Raw genomic sequence first — 9,169 nt, 5'->3', positions numbered from 1 at the left:
GAACCCACACCCACACATAACATTTCATCAAAAATACGCCAACTATGAAGCAATACATATTTACTCACACACCCAACCTAGCAAGCTATTGTAGAAACAGAATATAAAATTACTTCAAGACGTCACAGACAGACTGAAATATTACATACATATATTTCTATACATATATACTTGTACATTATGAGTACATTACACTAAGTGTACTGCAAGGTTAGGAATTGCCGCTTAAAATTGCTGTTTTCTTAAATCTCTGCGTCTTCACATCTCATTTATTTTGAAACAAAGCGCTCGTGATTTCGCTTAGCGCTCGGAGCGAGTGATGCATTTGAGATGAAAGTATGTAATTATATAGTTTTAAAAACATACTAAAAAAATACGCTTTTCTACACTAAGCTATAAGTTGAGGTTAGTGGTGCGGGTTACAACCGCGATATATTGGGTTATATTCCTACTTCAGAAAATAAAATAATTACATTTTCAATTCCAAGTTTTGGTAAAGCCTTGACTTCTCCAGAATACGAGCTTCGTGCTCTATCTACCCTGCTATGTGCAGAATAGAGCACGAAGCTAAAAAATCTTTCATATCAGCAATCAGATACAATTTTATTATTTGTATTGATTTTCATTTTCGTTCTAATAGATTTGAACCGCGGAGTTAAGTTCTGGTACTTAATGCGGAAAATTAAATGGAAAATGTTTTATCACTAGGATTTTTTAAATTTGTATTGAGACACTTGTGATCCCCACTCACCGATCAATTCTAAAGGCAATGCGTGTTACCAGTGTGAAAATGAAAATATTAAATACAAATTTATTATATTTTATTTCCTCGAGTGGGAATCGAACCAACTGCCTGCCGCCATTACAATGATACTTATACCACTGCATCGCGACTGGCATTCTAGAAAATTAAATTAATTAATATACCGAGTGCATATCGAACCTACCATCGAACCATCGCAAGCTAAACTCCTGCGCCATGATAGTCTTATTTTATAAAAAAATAATAAAACTTAGAAACAATATAATATCCGAGCTATTATCAACACAATCACGATTGCTTAAATAAGATATTTCGACAGAATACAAAATGAAACGTAAACACTTAATGAAAATTGCCTTTTGATGGAGCACTCTGAGTATCATCTCGATCACTTCTGTAAGCTTAACCTGGTTCTTTGGAGGAATTTATTACTTATTAATATTGGTTTTAATTTTTTTACAATATTGTGAAATTTTTGTATGGTCTTTCTTTTGCATTATTCGTGCGTAGCAGTGGGAACCTAGACGGTAGTAACTCCGTTTCTCACTTTCCGTCTAATTTTCGAGACATTACGTGTTGAGTAGTGTAACTCAACACCGTGACAAGACTAAGGTTTTATTTATTACTAGAATTAAGAAATGGTAACAAAACTTTTACAACATAGCTTAATGTTAAAAAAAAATAATTAAAAAACGCCATTTCATGATCGCCGATTAAGGATTCTATATCAATTTTAATTAGGAATCGAATCCACAATCTACGATTACGACGTTTACACACATAATATGTCAAACTGATAACTTATTTTTTTTTAAGTTATGTAGTTAGTTATGTAATAAAGACATAAAGAAAATCCCCTAAGAAATGTTTAATACCGTTACATGCAGTGAATCAAAGTAGTATGCAATTTAGTAGTGTTTATGGGTCGTAAAGGCGAAGCAGCCTTACGCTGTAAATACAAGAAACTAATTTAAAAAACTTCAAAGTTTGTATCATAAAACTGGCATAAGAATATAATATAGAAGAAAATATGGTAGTTTTGTCATAGTTACGACTGTTTGCTATGGTTTTTAATCTGAAGTAAAAATTTTTGTAAATTCCTGTAGTATTTCTCGCTCTGGTAGACTAAGAGCGGGGTTGAGAATATTTTAATTTCAGTCTGTATCCCTCATATAGTAGAATAAGAAAAGATATTTCAATGTCCAGTTTCCAGCCTTTTTTTTCTTTAATTTCTTTGCTTTGGTATGGAGGCGAAGCGCGGCGTTGAGTTTTGTTACTCAACACATAATACTTCCAGAATTCAGTGGAGAGCAGAGTGAATTAACACTAGGCACCCTGTCTCTACCTTACTACATACGGTATACAGCGTGAAGTCGGAAAGGAAATTTCCTCAAATTTGTACAAAAATCTCTCTACAACACTGTAGATACTAACATTGAATAGATTGGATTCTTATTTATCAACCGGATATACAGAGTGTTTCATAAAAGTAGCGCTTTCATCAACGTATCGTTTGCCATCAACTCTAGCTTCAATGTAGGATAAGAGTTCAATAGCAGCCATAAATATAGATTGCTTACTGATATATCGCCAGAAATTGTAAAAAATACTGAGTTTACTTAAGAACAGTGATAGTGGGTTCGATTTTCTGCTATCCAATATATGTTGTACAATGTAATTTGTATGTATTTGTTTGTACATGCATTTTAAATCAGTAAAAAGAGGCGAAAATTGGATTACTTATAAGAAACGTGTAAAAATTATAAGTCGTATTCTGGCTTGGCCTAGATTTACTCTGGCTACCGCATTATAAAGTGTTAAAGAGTTTTTTGTGTATGTCGCCTATATAAAAACAACTCATTCTCTTTCTCACTCTGCTTTTAAAATAATACCAATAATAGCACAAATATAAGTAAAGTTCAAGTCTTCCTTTTCAAGGCACTGGTTAGTATGGTAGAAGAAGCATATATGTTTATCATATATTTTATGGAACTAAGCTGATAATAAATACAGGTGACACCCGTGACGTTGATTGAAATGGGACATTTGTAGAACGCTACAGATTTCTCTCACGTACGGACCGAGTTTATTAGTAACGTTGAAAAATTGCGTCTTTAACGCCGCCAGTAATACCTGCATTTTGTTAGTTATGCTAGAAAAATACAATTTGGATCGCCAGTTCAATTCAATTCAGGGGTTAAAATAAAGTATAACTTTGATAAACTAAAATAATGGAAATAACTGTAAAAACTATCGTTTAATAGAAAAATTGTGAGGCGGAATTAAACGCCGCGGTTTTGGGACAAAAAAACCTTAAAAGAACTTTTATTAATAAAAAACATATTTGAGAACCTAAAAGGTAAACTAAGGTAATATTAAACGCTTACTGAAGCGAAACATCATCAATCACTTATATTTTTGAATTCTAATTAAGCTGATGAAAGATTGTGAGAAAATTACAATTTTCTAACGAATAGAGGTAATGGTAATGGTAATGGTTTTTATGTCCGTAATATTTTTTGGAGCTTTACGCTGTATCACACATATAGCAGGGTAGGAAAAGGGAACCTGGGTACCTAGTGTTAAGGCACTCTTTTGCCATTAAGACACTTTCATTCCCCACTTTCCTCCGTAGCCTACTAGAGCGAAGAAATGAATGGGAATCGTACCTAGAACCGCAGCGTTTAGAAGTTGTGATTCTTATGCTACTGCGCTCAGGTGGCCTCAAATAAAAGATTCTTCACATAACATAACTATAGTAAAGTAAGACAGACTGGTTACGCAATATGTCGATAATGGTATCGCTTGTGGCCTTAGACGTCGACGACGACAAATCCCATTCATGCAAAATTAAAAAACTGGCATAATTAAAATAATCAAAATTAATTTTAAATGTTTATTCAGGAATATAAAAGTCTATCAAAACATACTTCATACAATCCATTCAAATTCAGAATTAAAAATAAAGAAAATTTTGATAGTCATTCCTTGATTATTAGTCACTAATGACTTGGCTCTGGAAGTCAGTTCGGTCGTTATAATGGAAACAGTTTGACCTTGAAGTGACTATAAAACCCTTGTACGACACTCAAATATAGTAAGTGGATTGAATGGTTTTGATATAATGTTATCTATACTATAAAGCTGAAAATTTTGTTTGGTTGAACGTAGCTTGATCTCAGGAACTACAGGTTCAAAGTAGGCTCCGATTCTTATTATATTTCTTTGTGTTGTGTGTGTTTGTTCATTCCTCCATTCATCGAGTTATGTATGGTTTTTTTTATTTCCAACAGACAAATGTCTCTTATTGATGTTATAATAAATTAATTTTTAACAAAAACAAAAACCGACTTCTAACAACGAACTAAAAAGTGAAAAATAATTATACAAAGATTTTATAATTTTGAAGTCGGTGCCAAGTAAAACAAACAGGCTTAGTAATTAGATATTGTAGTAAAGGTGTTGTAGCATTAGCTTGACACCGACTTCAAAATTATAAAATCTTTGTATAATTATTTTTCACTTTTTAGTTCGTTGTTAGAAGTCGGTTTTTGTTTTTGTTAAAAATTAATTTATTTTACGATTTTTAGTGATGGGTAGATCTTAAAATGATGCTTCTTAAACGAGTGGTGATGGTGGTGGTAGTGGTTGTCAACGAGTGGTTGTGGTTGTCTTATGTAAAACTTTATTTAATTAAGTATTATTTTTGTGCAATGTTACATTTTGGTATATTGACAAGAACATACATAAAAAGTATTCGGGCAAATTGAAAATCTCCCTTTTTTGAAGTTGGTTGAAAATGAGAACATCCTCTTTTTTGAGGTCACCTCACCTCTGACATCAATTTAAAAAGTTTTTGCTTGTAACTATTACAGTATAATCAATTTTTTACCAAACTTTCTAAATTTTCACCTGATCCCATAATCGGAACCTAACCAAACTTTCACCAAATTATCCTTGAAGTGTATCCTTTCAAATAAAAAAAGAATCATCAAAATCGGTCAGCGCGACATTGAGTTATTCGGCTATTTGTCGCGCACATACTTAATGCAAATTTAAGACTTATGTGATTTTCTCATAGATACCATTGTCAGACATGGACCAAAAAAAATGGGACCATTCGGGAAGCTTCACCTTTCAAACAAAAAAAAAATTTTGAAAATCGGTTCACCCAGTCAAAAGTTATGAGGTAACAAACATAAAAAAAAAAAATAAAAAAAAAAATAAAAAAAAAAATAAAAAAAAAAAAAAAAAATACAGTCGAATTGATAACCTCCTTTTCTTACAGAAGTCGGTTAAAAATGCATAATTACTAAAATATTTTTATTTATAAATAAAACACTTTAAAAATTTATAAAATACCAGTTAAAGACAGGCGTTACAGTGATACAGTGAAAATAATTAAGAAATAATAATAGCGATACCATAGTTCAGGAGACGATAAGCTTCTGACACACGATAATTATAAGTTTGATTCTCCTTTGTTCATGTAAACTATTTAGCTATTTTTTTATCTAAAATATGCAAAACTTGAAGATATGATCATTCTTACACTATCTTCTACTTAAAAAAAGATTACAAATAAAATAACTAAAGTATCATAACTAACACATCCACCTATATCCAAAAGAAAAGACCGACATTTTAACACCTCATGTAAAACCTGGCAAAACTACTTCTAGCTGACACCCAGACAGTGTACACCTAGATACTGTAGGCGTCAGTAGTTAAGTCATCGCTTCCCATCACATCTACACACGTATACATCACTACCATGAATAGAAGGAATAATTGGACAAATTTGAAATTAAATGTGGCACAAAATCCTGTAGAATTACAATTGTATTTTAATGAAAATCCAAATAAAGTAAAGAAAGATCGAGGTACGTACCATTTTTGTTATTAACTAGTGTTCACCTGCGGTTTCGTTCCCTTGGTCGAATGGAAATAACTAAAACTTGTGTAGACATATATTGTAACAGTATGTACTTTAGGTATGATGTAGTAAAATAAAAAAAAAATGTAATAATAATATGCTTAGCAACACATATAATTAGCATAGTTAATTATGAATAATATAAACAAAACCTTTTTTAATATTATATCCATTCCGAGTAGTATGGACGGCCCGAGTGTCGCAACCGTTATGGTATAGTTACAAAAAAACAGCTTCACACTGTATCCCGCACACAGCAAGTAAGGAAGAGGGAACCTAGTGTTGAAACACTCCGTTTGAGAAAGCGAAGAAATGAAAAAGTAAATTTAAATAAATAACCTCGACCGAAGATCGAACCCATAAGCAGTCACGTTTACAGGCACACTGTGCCTCTACGCCACGACTGGCCTCTGACTGACTAGTCTCATATAACTAAAACAAAATCAAAATGATTATTCTGCCAATATCCAATGCGATTTAGTACTTGTTTACACTAGCGCGAGCAAATATAATAAATTTCCAAACGATGCAAAATTTTAAATGAGATGATTAATTGAACTGTGTTTGACACAAAATGTTTCCTGCCGTATTTAGTAGCAAATTGAATTTATATTATAAGCTCATAATTTTCAATGAAACCACGATATATAGGCAATTAGCTATCGTTGGCGTACAAATTTTGTTAAATCACAGGTAGCCCGTATTAATTATTATATACTAGTGGCTGCCCGCAACTGCATTCGCGTGCGCTTTATGGCCCAAAAAGACATAAAGAACTGGGTATTAAGATTCCCTGTTGATTGATTTTCGCCATTCAACACGCCTCAAGACTCATGAATTCAGTGGAAAGTAGGGAACAGAAGATAATTTATTTTGGATTACTATTAATATTAGGTTCCTAGGTTCCCTTTGCCAACCCTATTATGTGTACAGTACAGATACAGCATGAGCAATTCACTGAAAGTGATGTCAGACAATTCTAAATTTTTCCTTTGGAAGAAGCTCAACCGGTCGGCTCGGCCTAAGAACCGCAATTCTTCCTCCGTATCTGACTATCGTCTTTATATCCAAAAATTCCTTGCCACTCTACTTCCCTTTTTAAAAAATATTTTTAATATTTAAAAATATTTTGAGATCAAAAGTGGAAATCGAAGAGTTTTAACACCAGGTCCAATTTGTTTATCTTTTGTTGACGTCACTCATGCTTTTTTTTTGTAAATTCTCTAAAATTATTGAATAAACTAACCAAAATATATTATAATGTATTCAAAATTTCTTCAGCATACATATGCACGTATATATGTAGCTATAAAGTCTAATATTTATTACTTTTAGTATATCGATAAAGCAATATATTTACGATACCGGTTGAGTCTGCTTGTCACTAACCTCAGTATGAGCAGAGGTGTTACTGAAACGTGTTCAGTTTAGTGATATTTTGTGAAAATTATAAACGAAAACGTGAAAAATTACTGTGTTATGAATTTTAAATAAGTTTTTAAGTATGATGAGGTAAATACGAGTATGTATAATGTACATATAAAGTGATTTTAAAACTTATTATAAGAATATTTCATATTTATGTGCACTTCTGATTTACTACATTTTTATCTTCGCAGCTTTGCTTGTCAGTAAAAAAATTGAATATAGCTAAATTATATAATATTCGTACATAAATTGTAGCCCATGTACCATTCTAATGTATAAGCTATAAATTTCCGTAAAGTTTAATATAAATCCGTTCAGTAAATTATGCGTGAAAGTCGAACAAACATTCATCCTTACAAATTCAAACATTCATTATATTAATAGAATAGGACATAATTATAAAATTTTTACGTTACATAGTGACAGACAATGCACAGTCGAAACCATACGAATAGAAGAATTAAATTTATCATATAGGATCTTCGGGGAGTATATGGGTTTACTAAGAGAGGATTTTCCAAAATTCTTGCGGTAATGAGAAAAGGCGGATTTTTCGTATTACTTAATAAAGTCCACGTAAAGAAAATTGCGGACGTTTGTTTGTTAGCCTTACGCCGTATACCGCACATAGCCTGGTAGGCAGAGGGAAACTGGGAACCTAGTGTTAACCTCACCTACCTCACTATTTGTTATATTACAGATTTATCAACTCGTACTCAGCCCTCCCTACGTCACAGGACTGTAATGTTAACGGAAACCAGCCACTTTGCGGTGTGAACCAATTACAAATCATTCTAGATTTGAAATCTGTGTATCGCGATTTATTTGTTTGATATTTGTATTTCAAAAATATTTTAAAAACACATTGTTTAAATGTGTTTAAATGTTATGGGTTATGCAAGAAAATTTATGATAGTTTTACAGAACTCAAGATAAAGAAGTGAAAGTATTTCTTTTTTTTGAATGAGAATCGAACCTACATCTGTTACGCTTACAGTCACACGCTGTGCCGACTTCTGTCTTTCTTTTTTTTAATGAAATGTGAAAGGAGCGCATTAATCGCAAAATATCTATACTGTACTAGTAATAAAACATATTTATTTTTATTTGAAGTTTTACACATACCTGTCGTTTAAACCACATTCTATCATCATTATATATGACATAATTAAACTACCAGTCCCATTACCATTTCTCGGAAGCTATTCAGAGACATGGCTAATAGTGTGTTGACCTGTGGGAATTTCAACTAATACCTAAGTAATGATAGGTACACTAAGTATCATGTCTGAAGCTATAGAATCAATAGAAGTTAGTTTACGTGAGTTATCCCTGTATTACCTAATAAATATACACATACACATTTATCTGTGCAATAAATAAATTGGTATAAAAGATGTGTAATTATTTATCTAATGCTAAATTGACGCGTGTTTTTGGCTTTAGCAATTGTTTTTGTTTATTACTCACACAGTACTCAAATTTGACATGAAATTAATAATTTAATATTATAATCTAGTCGCTCTGGTAATAAGGTAAAGCGCGACATTGTGTTCTGCCACTCAACATGCAATTCCTCCAGAATTGGGCATTACGTGTTGGATGGGGAACAGGGTGTTTTAACACTAGGTTCATCCTACGCATAGCAGGGTAGGTTTTGCTGTCTACCCTGTTATGTGCAAAATATCGCGTGAAGATACAAAAAGTACTAAAATTATTACATATCAATTTGTAATATTTTATTAAGATTAGAGATATAACCCAAATTTCATCTCAAAAGTTTTCACATACACTATAAAACATACTAACACGGCAAACCACAAAAAAGGTTGTAAAAACAGAATTTCAGAATTTTATTTCCGCATCCAACATCAAAATGTATCGAGTGGTGTACATAAATGTCACTGTCAAAGCGCGCGATAAGCTGCTAGTGGTATATGTTTGCTGACAAAGTGCAAAGTTAGAATGCGAAATGCACATACCGGTGCACATTGGTAAATACTATGTAATACTAGGTACCCACACGCGGCTTCGCCCGCTTA

Source organism: Heliconius melpomene, chromosome 11 (assembly GCF_056956725.1).
Source record: "Heliconius melpomene rosina isolate 202511_hmr_F chromosome 11, ASM5695672v1, whole genome shotgun sequence".
In the NCBI taxonomy this organism is placed as follows: Eukaryota; Metazoa; Arthropoda; class Insecta; order Lepidoptera; family Nymphalidae; genus Heliconius; species Heliconius melpomene.
Note: the sequence above shows the minus strand (reverse complement) of the source record.